The sequence below is a fragment of the Cyanistes caeruleus genome, chromosome 4 (assembly GCF_971803275.1).
Source record: "Cyanistes caeruleus chromosome 4, bCyaCae1.hap1.1, whole genome shotgun sequence".
Classification (NCBI taxonomy): Eukaryota; Metazoa; Chordata; class Aves; order Passeriformes; family Paridae; genus Cyanistes; species Cyanistes caeruleus.
Window position 1 is genome coordinate 70,541,450 of NC_141704.1, and position 20,609 is coordinate 70,562,058.

Below are 20,609 nucleotides of genomic sequence, written 5' to 3' on the forward strand. Positions count from 1 at the left end.
CTTGGTGGCTCCATTGTTGCACTTGGAGCAGCCAGATGACCTCAAAGGAGAAGTGCATTGTTCTAACTTGTGTGGAAGCAGTGGCTTCAAATACCATCAGGAAGTGCTGGACTGGCAGGACATTGGATGGATGCTCTTAGGCCACAGAGCTGGAAATATCAGTTGTAGCCACATGGTAAGTCCATTTATGTAATTCCAAATCTGTTCCTCACACGATCTGTGCTCCTCTATTCCGTATCAGCTTGGTGAGGAGGTAGATGAGACTGTTGGGGGAAAGAAACACTTAAATTTAAAGCAGAGTAACTGTTCCATTATAAATGCTGAAGATAAACCTGTGAGGCTACCAAAGAAATCTTTCTTTGGCTTCCAGTTAATAACTTCAAATGGATAACAAATCTATGCTGTATAATCTGCTTTGAATGGATTTCCTTTGGAACGTGTGCTTCTTCCTGAATGACAGAACTGCAATATTTTCACACTTGCAGTTTCACCCTCAAATGGCCACAGGAAATGCAGCAGCTTCTGTTTTCTGTTGCTTCTGTTTGTTAATGCTTCAAGGTGTTGCTCTGTATTTGTCCCCAGCTGTCATGACCTTAGAAAGAGAATGTTCTAAAGATAGGAGTAAAAAAGCCAGAGAGCTCCTCCTTGCAGCAGACACGGGCAGCATTGGATCCTAATAGTTTTTGCAAGGCATCCTGATGGGGAGAGGCAGATGTCAAGAATGGCAACTTCAGCAGGTGTGTGGCTGCTTCGTAGCTTGGGCTGGATTCAGGAAGGGCAGTGTTCCAGAGAGCAAAGTCAAGAGTTTGAATCAAGTAAGTGTGAGGTGCCCAGAAAGGCAGGGCCCACACTGCTCATGTGTGTCGGGGGAAGGTGAGAATCAGGCCCATCTGCTCCTAGAAATGCAGGTTCCATCTTTAGCAGCCAAAGGCTATGCAAATAAATGGCTTCTATGTATTGGAGAGCATAGAGCATGAAGTTAGTGTTTCATGCAGTTGTTTGAAGGCAATATGGGATTCCAGAGCTTAGTGTTTGAATTGCAACTTGAATTTCCTTCTTTGCTGTTATTTAGACTGCTCTGAAGTAGTCATGAGAAGCAAAAATGAAAGGCAATGTTGTTTGATGGGGACTGTGGTAGGGCTTTCTTGCCAGATTTGAAATGGCTTGAATTGATTAAAATCTCCAGGTGAGGGGAAGGTTGTATCCATTCCTCTCTCTTATTAAAGCAAATTTTCCAAGAGGGATGTAAAATTGCAGTTGAGGGTTGGGGTGGTTTTTTCTTTTTTCCCTTCTTTCATGTGCAACCTAACAACTCCAATTTCGCAGGCCTATTTAACATTTGATCCCTAAAAGTCAGTCCTTTGCTTTGTATTTTGGGCACTTGTTCATCTTGGGGAATTTGTCATCTTCTCAGGGCATTGAAGGTCAACCAAATGCTGCAGGTTTCATTCTTCCTTTCATATGGTCTATGTCCTGGGGTTTGACTCTTAAGCAGAGCTATTTTTTTATTTTGCAGCCTAGCAGTTGTACGGTGGGGCTGTGTGCAGGTGAATTGACTTGAGAACGATGGGTAAATCAGCTCCTGGGAAGATGTGCACTGCCTGGCCCCGATGCTTCAGCATGCTTGAGGTCAGCTTGGCTGCCTCTGACTGTCTAATAATAATGCAGAATAACAGAATTAAGTATTCATTGTAATTGGTGATCAATAAGATTTGTTTTCAGCTAAGTCTGCGTGCTAGTTTCTAAAGCACTCCAGTCTGTTTCATCAATGACCTTTGTGATTTTAGCTTAAGCTTTCCAGTTTCTGCTGTTGTTATTTTTTGCCCTGTCGCTGTGAGAGGAAGGGATGATGGCTGGAGGTTTGGCAGTCAGCGAGGGCCTGGCCACCACTGCAGTTCTGTACACTCAGCCTTGGAGATGTGATCAGGAATGTGCTGTTAGTTGCCAGTTTTGTATTGCAAAGACTGAGCATGCTGCCATCACTGTGTTTGATGAGTGAGTTTTCATTGGTTTGGTCCAACTCCAAAGCAGCCTTAATTTGAAGGTGGAATTCTTTGTGGATGAGGCTGTGAAGAATATGGTGTTTATACTCCCATCCTACGGGCAGTACGGTAGAACAACTCCTAACTGATTTGGTAATAAAGACCTAGTTTTTCTTCACTAAACCTGCCCTAGCCAAATTCATCAGCTGGTGATAGCTATCTCTGGAGTGGAAAACCTTTATTGAGTTGATTGACAATTTAATATACTTTGTCAAGCTGTGTTGTTTAGTTTCTGTTGATCCAGAGACACCTGAGGCTCCTTTTGCTTCCTAAGGGATTAAAGTAGCAAGCACTTAGAATGAGATATTGGGAAGATGGGTGCAGGAGACTTTGTAATTTACTATGGAAAAACATAATAATGATGATGAATATTTCAGGTGGAAACGATAGCATTTCACTATATACTATGTGAAATGCTTTTATGTGGTTTTTTTCATTTCTCTTTTATTTTTTAATCCTGGATAAATTAAATGAGGCTTTTGGGGAAAGCATGAGCTGGAATTTCTATTGAGGTTGATAACCTCTGATTCTGCTCTCGTTTGTCTGTCTGCTGGAACTTGTAGCAAACTAGCTATGTCCAAGTTTAATTGTGTAATAATTATTTTTCAAATTGAGCCTTTCTCACTTGGTGCTGATGTATTTGGGGGAGGGAGGGGAATGGAGAGTAAAGAGCTCCTTTCATGAATACAATTGAAATTTCATCTTGCTGATTTGAGCCTTTCCAAGATTCAAGTGAGCATTGGATCAGGTTGGAACTGAGGGGATGACTCATGACTCTGGCATAAAAACTACATTGCATTCCACATATTAGGAGTTTTCTGTTGCCCACAAGAAAGTTCAGGAAAAAAAGACAAAAAGAGAAATGGGTTTCAAATTTCCTGTGCTATTTTCAGTTGACTCCTCTTTCTGGAGATGCCTTAGCAAGTGTAGGACATCTGAAAAACTTGGAACTGCAACTTTCTTGTTGAGGCTCTGATGAACATTGCTTCTGTCATCAAGTTCTTGTGTTCATACTTTGAACTTAGCTGAGTAATGTTGGTATCAGCAGACTCTACTAAAGCCATGCCTTCCTAATTAATAATGCATTCTTAATAAAAAAAAAAAAAATCTATTTCTTCATGTATTTAATTACCTAGTGAGTGTAAGACTGAATGAAGTTAATACCGTGCAGATTTCAAGCAAAACGCTGCTTTTTAATGTGCTTCAGTATAGGCTATGCACAAGTCAATAGACATGATTTTTAAGCTTCAGTTACCTTTCATTACCCTGTGCATATTCAAATTCAGATTGATGAATGCTGAACCAAAAGCAGACATCATAGAGTTAATTGAAGTTCTTTAAATTCAGAGGCAAACTATTTTCATAGCTTTGTTTTGAGGGTGGGTTGCTTTTGATGTCTGGGGTTTTTTTGGCTAAGGCAATGGCAAACATTTATTTATCCTGCTCCCTCCCCATTTTCCACCATCGTTGTTGCCAGTGATGCCTGCAGTGCTCAGTGGTCAATGACCCTCAGCCAGGGTGAGCTGCAGGAGCCTTACAGACGGGCCTGTTCTTTCTCCCAGTGCTAGAACAAGTGCAACAGCACAGTGCCATTTTGCTAAAAGCTAATATTTTTCCCAGCAGCTTCTTCTCCAGGCAGAATGAAATGCTTTCTTCAAGAGCAACCACATCTTTTCTCTGCCTGAAAGGTTGTGTTTGTTTGGGGTTTTTTCTCTTGCCTTAGGTGAGAGATAAAAAAAAAATGAAGAGGAAAGCCCAAGGAAATGCCAAAAGTACCACCTGGTAGTAATTTTGTGTGAGTGTCTCCATTTACACTTCAAACTTGCTCTTGGAGAACTTGGAGCTGCATTTAAAATGTATTTTGGTAGGTGGTCTGCTGCTGACTATCTGCATTTCTTCTTCCATTTCTTTTCTGTGCTTGTTTGGTATTGCTGCTGAATGTCCCCAAAGAGTAAAGTGGTGTGGAAGAGTTGAGGAAGCAGCTTTTGAAATTCTAAAGCTGATGTGTAGGTTTTGTTCCTCTTGGATTTTTAAAAGCAGGTATGTCATCCAAGTTAACTTTCTTCAGCAAGTAACAAGATTGTCGTCCTTCCACTGATGCTCTGTATTTTAACAGAGGTATTTGATGGTGCTGGAAAGGAGCAAGATGCAGAATGAGTTTGAGAGAAGTGATTTAAAGTGGGAGCACAGATGGTTGATTCCTAAAAATCAAAAAACGGATGTTTTGTTTTGTAGGAAAATGAAATCTAATCCTATTTGAGGGTCAACAGGATAAATACAAAGAACTAAATACAGATGTAGATACATATATACATATATGCGTGTATATATATATATATATATATATATATATATATATGTATAACCCCGCCCCCCGAAATCTATGAAGCAGGACTGATTGGTGCCATAGCCCAGGCAGCCTGTGGATCTAATTGCCTGCCTGTATTCAGCCCTTGCCTGGATGCCAGGGGAGACGTCTCTGGATTTGTCTCCAGACAGCTTTCCAGGGATGATCCTGCTCCTTTCCTGGTGCCCCAGAGTGCTGCAAGCCCCCCGTCCTGGGGCCATGGTGATGCCTGCCGGGGCCTTTAGGGTCCCCCCTAAAGGGCAGACAGGGTTTGACTGCAAGCTTCCTTGGAAGGTGGAGGCAGGTGAATATTGGCCACCTTCTTCTTTCCCGCTGCCCTCCGTGCTCTTGCAAAGCCTGCTGGGGCACTGGGGCTCTCCATTGCAGGCAGTCTGGAGCTGCCATGCAAAGCCATCTCTCAAGGAGTCCCCAGGTCTCAGGTGCAACCTCAAGAAAATGACACAGCAACGTGTAGAAAACGTGAACTTTATTCACTTGACTACTTCTAAAATCTACAATCCAACGTTACTAGAAGACTATGGGGTAAGAATCTTAAGGCTAAGAAACTTCAATGCTTCAACTGTTTAGAACTGAACACTAAGGGAAAGGTCAACTTCTTGGGGGAAACGTGGTGGGGAATCGAACAACAACAGGGGTGTGGCTAACTTGTAAGGTGGGGAACGTCGCAGTGCCTGGGCTGGGCACTGGTCACCCGTTCCCCGTAAGGTTCTGTAGCTGGAGCGCGACGCTGGAGGTCAGAGCTGTGGGGAGGTGCGGAGTCTCCTGTCACTGCCCTCTTTTGCCGCCATCTTGGTGGTTGGTTGAGGGCTGTCGCGAAGGAGCAGCCGCATCAGGTCGCGGTTGTCCATCAGCAGCTGCATCAGCTCCGTGGGACAGCCCTGTCTTCGATGGCGGCGGGGCCCCGCACGGCCCGAAGGGCTCTGGAGATTCCGCTGCAAGGCAAAGCACAGGGATCCCCATGGAAGAGGCAGAGGGGCAGAGCGGGGCCGGCACCTGTGGGGCTGCCTTTGGCCTGGGAGACAGAGACTCGGGCCCAGTTGGGCTGGGCTGGCCCGGGGAAGAGGCTGCAGCAGGCAGAGCTCTGCCGCCTCTGCTTGGTGCTGTCCATGGAGCTCAGCCCCTGGGCCGCATTCCCCAGCCAGGAGCTCAGGCCCCTTCTGCCGCAGGGCATTGGCCAAAGGGTGCCCAAGAGGCCCTCAAGGTCTGCCCCATCCCGCCTGCCTGACCCCCCACCCCCCTCCTCACCTCTCGCCAGCGTCTCTGAATTCTTTTTCCGAGCGACCATCCCATGGCCATTCCTATGATGAGCAGGTCGATGAGCAGGAATGTCCTGGCCGCCCACCGGATGCGCTCAGGGTCCGACTCGTCCAGATGACAATCCTCCAGAAGCAGAGGAGAGGCATCCGTGCTGCGCTCAGGTTTGCTCACAGGGTCGAGGGGATGAGCCAAGAGCAGCAGCACGTAAAGCTGCAGCAGCGCGGAGGAGCCGTGAGCAGCCATAGTGCTCTGCCAGCAGCACCGAGGCTCTGGGCGTCTCTCTGCGAGCAGCTGTGCCTGGGCACTGGGGCGCAGCAACAGCTGGGGACAGTTGCCAGCCAGCGTGCCGTCCCCAGAGGCTGTGATGTCACAGAAGCACAGAACGCCCTGGCTGCAGAGAGCCCTGAGAGAATGTTGAGTCCAAGCTGGGAGCCATGGCGGCAAGCATGGCCAGCAGAGCGGGGCCCGAGCGCTGCGGCCTGGCTTGCCTTGCACCCGTGCCACAATGATGACTCCAGCAGCCCCTGTCAGGCCATTGCAGTATCTGATGGCCCACGCTGGGCACAAGTTCTTCCCAATGGCCAGCGTAAACCTCCCTTGGCCCAGCTTCCAAGCCTTGTTGGCATCTGCTCTCTCTTGTCCTTGCCCACCTGGCTGGCGCTGCCGTGTTGCTCGCTGGCCTGTCTGTGGGAGAAGAGGCTGTGCCAATGAGTGCTGCTCAACTTGGAGGCCATTCAAAGGAGGATTTGATTGTGCCTGCTGTGGGAAGAAGGAATATGCGTGCACATGGCCACTTCCCATAGGTTTTACCCCAGATTTTCATGAGCAGCTGTCCTAGTGAAAGTCAAGTCTGTTTTAGTGAGTATTTGAGGGCTTCCAGAGCACAGTGCCATCTCAGGGGAATTCTGCTGGTTGAGTTCTACTGAGGCTTTGAGATGAGTTGCAAATCCTGAAAATGTTCTCCTTGCCCAGGTAGTAATTTCACAGTTTAGACTCTGGGGATATTGATTGCTCAGTGTTGAGGACCTCATGTAACTTTCAGCCCCAGAAACTTTCAACCTCCAGTGATTGTCCTTGAGACAAAACCATTTGAAATCTTTTTTTCTGTGGACAGGAATTGCTTCGGTGTTACTTCACATCATCCATTAAAAATTTGATGCCTGGAACAAATCCCGAGTGCTGTGTGATTTCCTTGGTCGTGTTCTTTGGAATGGCTTCCCCCTCATTTTGTGAAGCTGGCCCCAGAAAGGTCATAGATGGGTGAGAAGTTCTGAAAGGCCAAGTGGTGCAGATCTTTGCCACCTGTTTCGAGGTCTGCGGTGAGCTGTGAGTCCAAGAGCTGATCTGACGTGATGGTGAAAACACAGTTGTCGTGGTTTTAAAGCAGTAACTGAAAAAATACTAGAAAACTTACTTATTTCTTGCTGTGAGATATGGATTAGAGCAAGAGCAAAACAGGCTTAAAACTTAAAAGGAATAAAGAAAGTTTATTCACAAAACTACAAGAATAAGAACACCAGAATAAACTTTCAGAAAACCCTTTTATCCCGCACTACCCAGCATTCCCTTGTTCACATGACAAGATAGAGACAAAAGACTTTGGAACTTTGGTGTTTAAAACAGTCCCAATTCTTGCTAGAGTCTCTTTATCAGTGTTTGTATAGAAACAGAAATCTTCTTCTGCTAATCTATGGAGTTTCTCACAAGAAAAATATTTCTGTTATAGTTTTCTATTTGTTTGATGCCAGCTGCCCGGAAATCTGCCATGAGTTCACTCCTCCCATTTCACATCACTCTGAGGTGTGTATGGGCCATGAGTCCTCTTCATCTGTCTCTGTGAGCTTCGCAGGAAAACAGTTTTCTCATTGCCCTCAAGGCCTCAAATCTTCACTCCACTCTGTTCCAGCGCCTCACTGTATCACAATTACTCTACTTTTTACTCAAAATCCACACTTTGAACACTCCATGCTTCCCAATATACTCTGTCATGAATTAAAGGAGTTTTTTTCAGAACATGGTTGTCCATCTCCATAGCTTTAAGAGAAAAATATTTCAGCTTATAAAGCATCTCCTTATTCTCTCTTCCCTATCTAAAACTTAAGCCTTGTTTTTGTCCTATATTTTTCTAATACTAAAAAAAATAAAATCTGTGTTTTTCTAAAAGTGAAAAAAAAAAATAAAAAAATAAAGTAAAGAGTAGAAACAGAATAATATTTCTGAGAGGCAGGACATTTTTTAGTTTGTGTTGTCCGATGGAACAACAGCCACTTGAAGAAATTCCATATAGTAGAACATGTCACATTTGTCAATTTTAACCTGAAATTTATTAACAGGAATGTCTGTACTACGAACATGTGTTAAGTATAGGAATATATTGCATGTTTTCCTACTTGTAAGAAGTAAATTTCTGTCTTTACAAGCTAACACCATTAATTTCAGCTCTTAGTTATTCCCATTGCATATTCTTTTAAACAGACTTAATCAGACAAATTTTGTGTTATTTAGCAAGTAATGCTTGGTTATTACTACAAGTTCTTGAAGTCATAACACTTAAAATTGCAGTACATATATATTATTCTTACTATGATGATGTGAGTTGGCTGCTAGTCATTTAACTATATATAAGGTCTTACTATTTCTTAGTGCAATTACTTAAAATAAGTGTCTTGGAAATTGTTTTTATTTTTAGATTTAAAACTGTTCTTACTAAAGTTGATTTGTTAAAGATTGGACAATGTATATTTAATAATTAATGTTCCCCAGTGATATTTATTGTCAGTCAGGATTCACTTTACAGTCAATAAATAACCTAAAAAATCTGAATTTTGTAGCCAGTTTTGTCTAATTCTTAGAGCAATGCTTTGGGAAATTGGAGATATATATATATGAATATAAATATGTATATCTGCTATATACCTTTTTTATGATGGTTTTGTCCTACTACTGCAAATGTTTCTTTTTGTTTGTTTTTTCCTAACATACATAAAATTTTCTTAACCATATTTAAAGCTACCAGCTTGTTATTCTGACAAAACCCTGTGAGAATAAATTATTTTTATTAATACTCTACATGTCAAAACCTTGCAGTCAGTCAAATAACAGAAGGAGTGTTCATTGTCTCTCTCCCCCACTGATGCTGTTCTAGGAGTTGGAGTTAGAAGATTCAGACATCAAGTGAAACAGTGAAAGATGATAAGAAAACACTTGATTCTCACAAGGTATTTCCTACTAAAAGAGATTGTTTTGCAGTTTTGTTTGCTCTTGACACTATTTTGAGTAAATGTGAATTCCTAAGACATGCTCAAGGCAATTAAATATTTATGCTCCCCAAACTCAATTTTTAAGCAACATTTTCTGTTTACAAGAATCAGGTTTGCTTTGGTTTTATCTCTTTTCTTTCAGGTTACAAGACAGATTTTTTTATTATTATTTTCATTGGGGGAAAAAGATATGTATTTATAGTGTTTGTGAAGACTTTGCTCAGCTGAAAAAAGTAATAGGTAACATGAGTATAACATTGTGTTCTTCCATATTTCTATTTTTAAGTCCTATTACATGTGATATTTTCCATTTTGCCTTCTATTAGGCCTGAAATTGGAAACTATTTAAAACCTAACAAACCCCGGAGTTTATCCCTGTTCTTTGAATAGCAACAGAAGTATGGCTGTCATGGTTTGACACATCAATGAAGAACAGCCTCTGCTCTGCAGCAGGTACTCAAGTGGAACTTTTGCAAGTGGGCTCTCATCAGGAGTGAAACACTGGCTGCTGACTCTGCTGCTTTTGGTCACAGACTGCTGCCTTTATGAACCAGGTTTGTCCTTCTGCCTCTTTTGTGTTTTATATAGACTTGATTACAAATGAGGCACTTGTCCTCTTAACCTGGGAGTTGCAGCAGGTCAGCAGCAGCAGGAGTTACTGGCTGCTTCCCATCAGCTGACTCCTTTTAGCCAACCCTTCCCATTTCCTGCGCCAATCCGATTTTTCCAAGCAATTAGGAAGAAAACTAAACCATAACTTTTACAAAATCACTTTAGGGAAGATGTTGCTTAATTGTTTGCTTCATTCAAATGAACACTTCTAACATTCACTTCTCTGAGTAAGAATGCCTTTTATGAGAAGCTGCTAAAAATAGGAATTTGAGAGCAGGGATGTTAAAAGTAGGGCCAGAGAGGAGCAAATTTGTCGCAGGGCAAGTTCTGTTTGCACTGAGGGAGTACTATCAATTTTGTCTCTGTCCTGTCTTTCACTGGTCCTGAAACAACAGTGCCTGCTTGAACAAACCTGCTCCTCAGGAGTGATTGGATCTGGTGCTCTGGGTGTTAGCAGCTGCAGTGCTGAACCACAGGCAGACATGAGATCTGACTGGATCACCCTTGCTAACATTTTCATGTAGAACCCATAACTCACTTGATCAGCAACACTTGCTTGAATGCTGCCTTTTGCCTTGGCTCTTCCCACTAAATAGTTCTTGAGCTGGGAAGTGGTCCTGATCTAAGAATCTGCAGTAATCTTTAATTCTGCCTTTATAACTCAGGAAACCACAGTAACCTTCATTTTAGAATGTGAACATTTTTTGGACAAACACTGAATTGTAGCTTCATTGACATGAGCTAAAGTAAGCTCTTTCAGTGGTCCTAGAGTGGTAGCTGTAAAAGGCAATCAGAGTGAAGATCCTGAATAATTTTCTTTTCCAGCCAGGTTTTAATGTATTTCCCCTGCAAATCAATTCATGTATCATAGAGCTCAATTACCTGCCCATAAAATGAGAGTTGTTGCTCAGAACTGTGGAATTAGGGTAACAAGAACTGTAATGATACACTAGATAAACACTGTTGCAATACTCTCTCAGCCCTGTTAGGGTATTTTAAATTTGCAGCAGATCTCAGTAAGGATGAGAAAATGCTGAGCTACATAAAAATGATGGAGACTGGAGGAGAAATTAGCCTTGCAGTGTTCTACAGTCCCAACATTTCCAACCACCACACCTGGTAGTGAAAATGCTGGTTTGTATTTGAAAAAAAGGAACTGCAATCAATCAAATGCACTGCCAAGTATAAATTAATTTCTGTAAGTCAAGTCCCTTAGGAACAATTCCTTAATAAAAGATCTGTTTCAAATCTCCTAAGTCTTCTAAAACCAACCCCAACAAAACACAGAAAACATAGTGTCTTTATTTGACCTGTCCTAGACTTCATTTATTTATTTACAGTCTGAAGGATGAGTCAAGTACCTGCAGTGGTGCCTTTAGCAATGCAAAACAAAATATTTTGAATATTCTTATTTAGCGTTCCAGTTTTAATGAGCTTGGAGCATAGTGAAGGAGATCAGATGTTTGCAGGTTCTGGATGAGGGTAGAAATAATTAAAAAGCATCTTGAAAGTAACATCATATTTTTGTCAGCCATCTCTTCAGGGACTACTTTAAATCCCAGAATGTTCAAGAGCCATCATCACTGTACAAACAGAAGCTCCAACTGAACGAAACCAGAAGAAGTGGATATGGCAAATTCTCTGGTCCAAGTGGTGATATTAATCTGGTGAGGCTCTGGATTCCCATTTCAGACATACTATCACAGCTTAAATATAGGAAAAAATTGGGATTTTACTTTGCTGTGGTCTCTTTTTGTTTTGCAAAATATGTGATAGTTAATATATGAGTAAAATCTTGTATAAAAACAGGTTTGTTTTTTGTTTTTTTTTCTAACAAATAGCCAAATGCATATTACCTGCCTTGCTGGAAAATAATTGAGGTCTTCCTCTAAGAAATTTTTTCTCAGAGTGCCTTTCTTTGTGATTTGTGTTCTTATCTTAGGAAGATACAGGAGCTGCTCATTTTAATGCTGTCCAGCAGACTATTCCATGCTTTCTCAGCTGTTTGGATCTGCAGTTCAGGATTGGACCAAGAAAAATGGTGATGGGATGAAATTATTTTTATTCTTAAATGAGGACAATTCCATTTTTAAACATACACATGTGCTTCCAATGCTTTCAGTAGTCAAGGATGAAATTTTGAACAGACATGAATTCCTCAGTCTTTGTTTCTTTTTCCCTGAAGGATGGAATTTGGACTTTGCCCACCAGTGCAGTCCTTGCTATGGGCAGATGTTTCTTCTGTTCTTCTTACCAGCAGTAGGAGTGGTTGGACACTGAACCTCAAAGAAGAGGGAGCTAACATCCCTTACCTGGATAAGTCCCACAGGTAAGCACCTTGGAGAAGTTCTTCAACCAAAACCAGTTCCTGTAAGGCTTTCCAGCCCTTGACAGGAAATAAGCTGATTCCTGCAGGCTGCAACATGAAGACTTCCAGACTGAAGTGAGCATCCTGCTATAAGGAAGGATTTGGGAGTAGTGAGTCATCATTTGTATGGGAAATTAATCTGTGATTTTTATTTATTGTTTTTTTTCATTTGAAGTAACATCACATCATCATAGAGAGACATTGTCTGTCATTTCTGGTGTGGATACCTGAATAACTCAGCTAGACAGGTAGCATGATAAGGCAATACAATGCAGATATTGAAAGGAATTTTTTGGATGATTTTTTTGTTAGTTCAAGCTGCAGTCCCTGATTTATTCAGGCTTTGAAGTACCATGCAAGCCTTTCCCACAGAAGAAATTCTGTTTTATGTAAATAATGCACTGTGCAGTAAACTAGAAGAAAGCAGGGAGCATAGAGCATGAAGTTAGTGTTTCATGCAGGTGTTTGAAGGCAATGTGGGATTCCAGAGCTTAGTGTTTGAATTGCAACTTGAATTTCCTTCTTTGCTGTTATTTAGACTGCTCTGAAGTAGTCATGAGAAGCAAAAATGAAAGGCAATGTTGTTTGATGGGGACTGTGGTAGGGCTTTCTTGCCAGATTTGAAATGGCTTGAATTGATTAAAATCTCCAGGTGAGGGGAAGATTGTATCCATTCCTCTCTCTTATTAAAGCAAATTTTCCAAGAGGGATGTAAAATTGCAGTTGAGGGTTGGGGTGGTTTTTTCTTTTTTCCCTTCTTTCATGTGCAACCTAACAACTCCAATTTCGCAGGCCTATTTAACATTTGATCCCTAAAAGTCAGTCCTTTGCTTTGTATTTTGGGCACTTGTTCATCTTGGGAAATTTGTCATCTTCTCAGGGCATTGAAGGTCAACCAAATGCTGCAGGTTTCATTCTTCCTTTCATATGGTCTATGTCCTGGGGTTTGACTCTTAAGCAGAGCTATTTTTTTATTTTGCAGCCTAGCAGTTGTACGGTGGGGCTGTGTGCAGGTGAATTGACTTGAGAACGATGGGTAAATCAGCTCCTGGGAAGATGTGCACTGCTTGGCCCCGATGCTTCAGCATGCTTGAGGTCAGCTTGGCTGTCTCTGACTGTCTAATAATAATGCAGAATGATAGAATTAAGTATTCATTGTAATTGGTGATCAATAAGATTTGTTTTCAGCTAAATCTGCGTGCTAGTTTCTAAAGCACTCCAGTCTGTTTCATCAATGACCTTTGTGGTTTTAGCTTAAGCTTTCTAGTTTCTGCTGTTGTTATTTTCTGCCCTGTCGCTGTGAGAGGAAGGGATGATGGCTGGAGGTTTGGCAGTCAGCGAGGGCCTGGCCACCACTGCAGTTCTGTACACTCAGCCTTGGAGATGTGATCAGGAATGTGCTGTTAGTTGCCAGTTTTGTATTGCAAAGACTGAGCATGCTGCCATCACTGTGTTTGATGAGTGAGTTTTCATTGGTTTGGTCCAACTCCAAAGCAGCCTTAATTTGAAGGTGGAATTCTTTGTGGATGAGGCTGTGAAGAATATGGTGTTTGTACTCCCATCCTACGGGCAGTACGGTAGAACAACTCCTAACTGATTTGGTAATAAAGACCTAGTTTTTCTTCACTAAACCTGCCCTAGCCAAATTCATCAGCTGGTGATAGCTATCTCTGGAGTGGGAGTTCTTTATTGAGTTGATTGACAATTTGATATACTTTGTCAAGCTGTGTTGTTTAGTTTCTGTTGATCCAGAGACACCTGAGGCTCCTTTTGCTTCCTAAGGGATTAAAGAAGCAAGCACTTAGAATGAGATATTGGGAAGATGGGTGCAGGAGACTTTGTAATTTAGTATGGAAAAACATAATAATGATGATGAATATTTCAGGTGGAAATGATAGTATTTCACTATATACTATGTGAAATGCTTTTATGTGATTTTTTTTTCATTTCTCTTTTATTTTTTAATCCTGGATAAATTAAATGAGGCTTTTGGGGAAAGCATGAGCTGGAATTTCTATTGAGGTTGATAACCTCTGATTCTGCTCTTGTTTGTCTGTCTGCTGGAACTTGTAGCAAACTAGCTATGTCCAAGTTTAATTGTGTAATAATTATCTTTCAAATCGAGCCTTTCTCACTTGGTGCTGATGTATTTGGGGGAGGGAGGGGAATGGAGAGTAAAGAGCTCCTTTCATGAATACAATTTTAATTTCATCTTGCTGATTTGAGCCTTTCCAAGATTCAAGTGAGCATTGGATCAGGTTGAAACTGAGGGGATGACTCATGACTCTGGCATAAAAACTACATTGCATTCCACATATTGGGAGTTTTCTGTTGCCCACAAGAAAGTTCAGGAAAAAAAAGAAAAATATAGAAATGGGTTTCAAATTTCCTGTGCTATTTTCAGTTGACTCCTCTTTCTGGGGGTGCCTTAGCAAGTGTAGGACATCTGAAAAACTTGGAACTGCAACTTTCTTGTTGAGGCTCTGATGAACATTGCTTCTGTCATCAAGTTCTTGTGTTCATACTTTGAACTTAGCTGAGTAATGTTGGTATCAGCAGACTCTGCTAAAGCCATGCCTTCCTAATTAATAATGCATTCTTAATAAAAAAAATAAAAATCTATTTCTTCATGTATTTAATTACCTAGTGAGTGTAAGACTGAATGAAGTTAATACCGTGCAGATTTCAAGCAAAACGCTGCTTTTTAATGTGCTTCAGTATAGGCTATGCACAAGTCAATAGACATGATTTTTAAGCCTCAGTTACCTTTCATTACCCTGTGCATATTCAAATTCAGATTGATGAATGCTGAACCAAAAGCAGACATCATAGAGTTAATTGAAGTTCTTTAAATTCAGAGGCAAACTATTTTCATAGCTTTGTTTTGAGGGTGGGTTGCTTTTGATGTCTGGGGTTTTTTTGGCTAAGGCAATGGCAAACATTTATTTATCCTGCTCCCTCCCCATTTTCCACCATCGTTGTTGCCAGTGATGCCTGCAGTGCTCAGTGGTCAATGACCCTCAGCCAGGGTGAGCTGCAGGAGCCTTACAGACGGGCCTGTTCTTTCTCCCAGTGCTAGAACAAGTGCAACAGCACAGTGCCATTTTGCTAAAAGCTAATATTTTTCCCAACAGGTTCTTCTCCAGGCAGAATGAAATGCTTTCTTCAAGAGCAACCACATCTTTTCTCTGCCTGAAAGGTTGTGTTTGTTTGGGGTTTTTTCTCTTGCTTTAGACCAAATTCCAGAAACGCCCCATAAAATCAGCACAGTTTCCCAAAAAATTCAAGAAAAAACACCACAAAATTCCCTAAATCTTCTCAAAACACGACCAAATTCTAGAAAATTATCCCACCAAATCTCCACAAATTCCCACAAAATACATGAGAAATCCCTCAAGATCCCTAAATCTCCTCAATATCCCACAAAATCACACAAAAATCACCCAAAACCTCCACATGTTTCCACAAAATCTAAGAAAAATTCCTCAAAGTTCTTCAAGTCTCCTCAGAATCCCACACAATTCCAGAAAAACCCCACAAAATTCCAGAGAAGTCTCACAAAACTCCCTAAATCATTTCAAAACCCTACCAATTCACAGGAATGTCCCACAAAATCTCCACCAATTCCCAGAACATCCCACAGAAATCCCACAAAAATCCCTAAATCTTTTGAAAACCCGACCAAATTCCAGAAACGCCCCATAAAATCAGCACAGTTTCCCACAAAATTCAAGAAAAAACACCACAAAATTCCCTAAATCTTTTCAAAATACCACAAAATGCCTGAAAAGCCCCACCAAATTCCCGAAACATCCCACAAAATGTCCTCAATATCCAACAAAATCCCAGAAAAGTCCCACAAAATTCCCTAAATCTTCTCAAAACTCTACCAAATTCCAGAAAAATCCCACAGAATCTCCACAAATTCCCACAGAATACATGAAAAATCCCTGATAATTCGTCAGTTCTCTACAGAATCTCACCAAATTCCTAAAAAGTCCCTCAAAGTTCCACAAACATCCCACAAAATCTCCCTAATATCCAACAAAATTCCAGGAAAAATCCCACAAAATTTCCTAAATCTTCTCAAAACACGACCAAATTCTAGAAAAATATCCCACCAAATCTCCACAAATTCCCACAAAATACATGAGAAATCCCTCAAGATCCCTAAATCGCCTCAATATCCCACAAAATCACACAAAAATCCCACAAAACCTCCACAAGTTTCCACAAAATCTAAGAAAAATTCCTCAAAATTCTTCAAGTCTTCTCAAAACCACACAAAGCTCGTGAAAAGGCCCACCAAATTCCAGAAAAATCCCACAGAATCTCCACAAATTCCCACAGAAATCTAAATCAAATTCCTCAAAATTCTTCAAGTCTCCTCAGAATCCCACACAATTCCAGAAAAACCCCACAAAATTCCAGAGAAGTCCCACAGAACTCCCTAAATCATTTCAAAACCCTACCAATTCACAGGAATGTCCCACAAAATCTCCACCAATTCCCAGAACATCCCACAAAAATCCCACAAAAATCCCTAAATCTTCTGAAAACTCGACCAAATTCCAGAAACGCCCCATAAAATCAGCACAGTTTCCCACAAAATTCAAGAAAAAACACCACAAAATTCCCTAAATCTTTTCAAAATACCACAAAATTCTTGAAAAGCCCCACCAAATTCCAGAAACATCCCACAAGATGTCCCCAATACCCAACAAAATCCCAGAAAAAGCACACAAAATTCCCTAAATTTCCTCAAAACACAACCAAAATTCCAGAAAAATCCCACCGAATCTCCACAAATTCCCACAGAATACATGAAAAATCCCTGATAATTCGTCAGTTCTCTACAGAATCTCACCAAATTCCAGAAAAGTCCCTCAAAGTTCCACAAACATCCCACAAAATCTCCTCAATATCCAACAAAATTCAAGAAAAATCCCACAAAATTCTCTAAATCTTCTCAAAACACGGCCAAATTCCAGAAAAATCCCACCAAATTTCCACAAATTCCCAGAGAATACATGAAAAATCCCTGATAATTCGTCAGTTCTCTACAGAATCTCACCAAATTCCAGAAAAGTCCCTCAAAGTTCCACAAACATCCCACAAATTCTCCCTAATATCCAACAAAATTCCAGGAAAAATCCCACAAAATTCCCTAAATCTTCTCAAAACACGACCAAATTCTAGAAAAATATCCCACCAAATCTCCACAAATTCCCACAAAATACATGAGAAATCCCTCAAGATCCCTAAATCGCCTCAATATCCCACAAAATCACACAAAAATCCCACAAAACCTCCACAAGTTTCCACAAAATCTAAGAAAAATTCCTCAAAATTCTTCAAGTCTTCTCAAAACCACACAAAGCTCGTGAAAAGGCCCACCAAATTCCAGAAAAATCCCACAGAATCTCCACAAATTCCCACAGAAATCTAAATCAAATTCCTCAAAATTCTTCAAGTCTCCTCAGAATCCCACACAATTCCAGAAAAACCCCACAAAATTCCAGAGAAGTCCCACAAAACTCCCTAAATCATTTCAAAACCCTACCAATTCACAGGAATGTCCCACAAAATCTCCACCAATTCCCAGAACATCCCACAAAAATCCCACAAAAATCCCTAAATCTTCTGAAAACTCGACCAAATTCCAGAAACGCCCCATAAAATCAGCACAGTTTCCCACAAAATTCAAGAAAAAACACCACAAAATTCCCTAAATCTTTTCAAAATACCACAAAATTCTTGAAAAGCCCCACCAAATTCCAGAAACATCCCACAAGATGTCCCCAATACCCAACAAAATCCCAGAAAAAGCACACAAAATTCCCTAAATTTCCTCAAAACACAACCAAAATTCCAGAAAAATCCCACCGAATCTCCACAAATTCCCACAGAATACATGAAAAATCCCTGATAATTCGTCAGTTCTCTACAGAATCTCACCAAATTCCAGAAAAGTCCCTCAAAGTTCCACAAACATCCCACAAAATCTCCTCAATATCCAACAAAATTCAAGAAAAATCCCACAAAATTCTCTAAATCTTCTCAAAACACGGCCAAATTCCAGAAAAATCCCACCAAATTTCCACAAATTCCCAGAGAATACATGAAAAATCCCTGATAATTCGTCAGTTCTCTACAGAATCTCACCAAATTCCAGAAAAGTCCCTCAAAGTTCCACAAACATCCCACAAATTCTCCCTAATATCCAACAAAATTCCAGGAAAAATCCCACAAAATTCCCTAAATCTTCTCAAAACACGACCAAATTCTAGAAAAATATCCCACCAAATCTCCACAAATTCCCACAAAATACATGAGAAATCCCTCAAGATCCCTAAATCGCCTCAATATCCCACAAAATCACACAAAAATCCCACAAAACCTCCACAAGTTTCCACAAAATCTAAGAAAAATTCCTCAAAATTCTTCAAGTCTCCTCAGAATCCCACACAATTCCAGAAAAAACACACAAAATTCCAGAGAAGTCCCACAAAACTCCCTCAATCATTTCAAAACCCTACCAATTCACAGGAATGTCCCACAAAATCTCCACCAATTCCCAGAACATCCCACAAAAATCCCACAAAAATCCCTAAATCTTCTGAAAACTCAACCAAATTCCAGAAACGCCCCATAAAATCAGCACAGTTTCCCACAAAATTCAAGAAAAAACACCACAAAATTCCCTAAATCTTTTCAAAATACCACAAAATTCCTGAAAAGCCCCACCAAATTCCCGAAACATCCCACAAAATGTCCTCAATACCCAACAAAATCCCAGAAAAGTCCCACAAAATTCCCTAAATCTTCTCAAAACATAACCAAAATTCCAGAAAAATCCCACAGAATCTCCACAAATTCCCACAGAATATATGAAAAATCCCTGATAATTCGTCAGTTCTCTACAGAATCTCACCAAATTCCTAAAAAGTCCCTCAAAGTTCCACAAACATCCCACAAAATCTCCCTAATATCCAACAAAATTCCAGGAAAAATCCCACAAAATTTCCTAAATCTTCTCAAAACACGACCAAATTCTAGAAAAATATCCCACCAAATCTCCACAAATTCCCACAAAATACATGAAAAATCCCTCAAGATCCCTAAATCGCCTCAATATCCCACAAAATCACACAAAAATCCCACAAAACCTCCACAAGTTTCCACAAAATCTAAGAAAAATTCCTCAAAATACTTCAAGTCTCCTCAAAACCACACAAAGTTCGTGAAAAGGCCCACCAAATTCCAGAAAAATCCCACAGAATCTCCACAAATTCCCACAAAAATCTAAATCAAATTCCTCAAAATTCTTCAAGTCTCCTCAGAATCCCACACAATTCCAGGAAAAGCCCACCAAATTCCAGAGAAGTCCCACAAAACTCCCTAAATCATTTCAAAACCCTACCAATTCACAGGAATGTCCCACAAAATCTCCACCAATTCCCAGAACATCCCACAAAAATCCCACAAAAATCCCTAAATCTTCTGAAAACTCGACCAAATTCCTGAAACTCCCCATAAAATCAGCACAGTTTCCCACAAAATTCAAGAAAAAACAGCACACAATTCCCTAAATCTTTTCAAAATACCTCAAAATTCCTGAAAAGCCCCACCAAATTCCGAAGATTTTTCCTGGAATTTTATTGGATACTGGGGAGATTTTGTGGGATGTTTGTGGATCTTTGAGGGACTCTTCTGGAATTTGGTGAGATTCTGTAGAGAACTGACGAATTATCAGGGATTTTTCATGTATTCTGTGGGAATTTGTGGAGATTCGGCGGGATTTTTGTGGATTTTGGCCTAGTTTTGAGATTTAGGGAATTTTGTGGGTTTTTTTCTGGAATTTTATTGGATATTGGGAGATTTTGTGGGATGTTTGTGGAACTTTGAGGGACTCTTCTGGAATTTGGTGAGATTCTGTAGAGAACTGACGAATTATCAGGGATTTGTCATGTATTCTGTGGGAATTTGTGGAGATTCTGTGGGATTTTTCTGGAATTTGGCCGTGTTTTGAGAAGATTTAGGGAATTTTGTGTGATTTTTCTGGGATTTTGTTGGATATTGAGGACATTTTGTGGGATGTTTCTGGAATTTGGTGGGGCTTTTCAAGAATTTTGTGGTATTTTGAAAAGATTTAGGGAATTTTGTGGTGTTTTTTCTTGAATTTTGTGGGAAACTGTGCTGATTTTATGGGGCGTTTCTGGAATTTGGTCGAGTTTTCAGAAGATTTAGGGATTTTTGTGGGATTTTTGTGGGATGTTCTGGGAATTGGTGGAGATTTTGTGGGACATTCCTGTGAATTGGTAGGGTTTTGAAATGATTTAGGGAGTTTTGTGGGACTTCTCTGGAATTTTGTGTGTTTTTTCTGGAATTGTGTGGGATTCTGAGGAGACTTGAAGAATTTTGAGGAATTTTTCTTAGATTTTGTGGAAACTTGTGGAGGTTTTGTGGGATTTTTGTGGGATTTTGTGGGATATTGAGGCGATTTAGGGATCTTGAGGGATTTATCATGTATTTTGTGGGAATTTGTGGAGATTTGGTGGGATATTTTTCTAGAATTTGGTCGTGTTTTGAGAAGATTTAGGGAATTTTGTGGGATTTTTCCTGGAATTTTGTTGGATATTAGGGAGATTTTGTGGGATGTTTGTGGAACTTTGAGGGACTTTTCTGGAATTTGGTGAGAT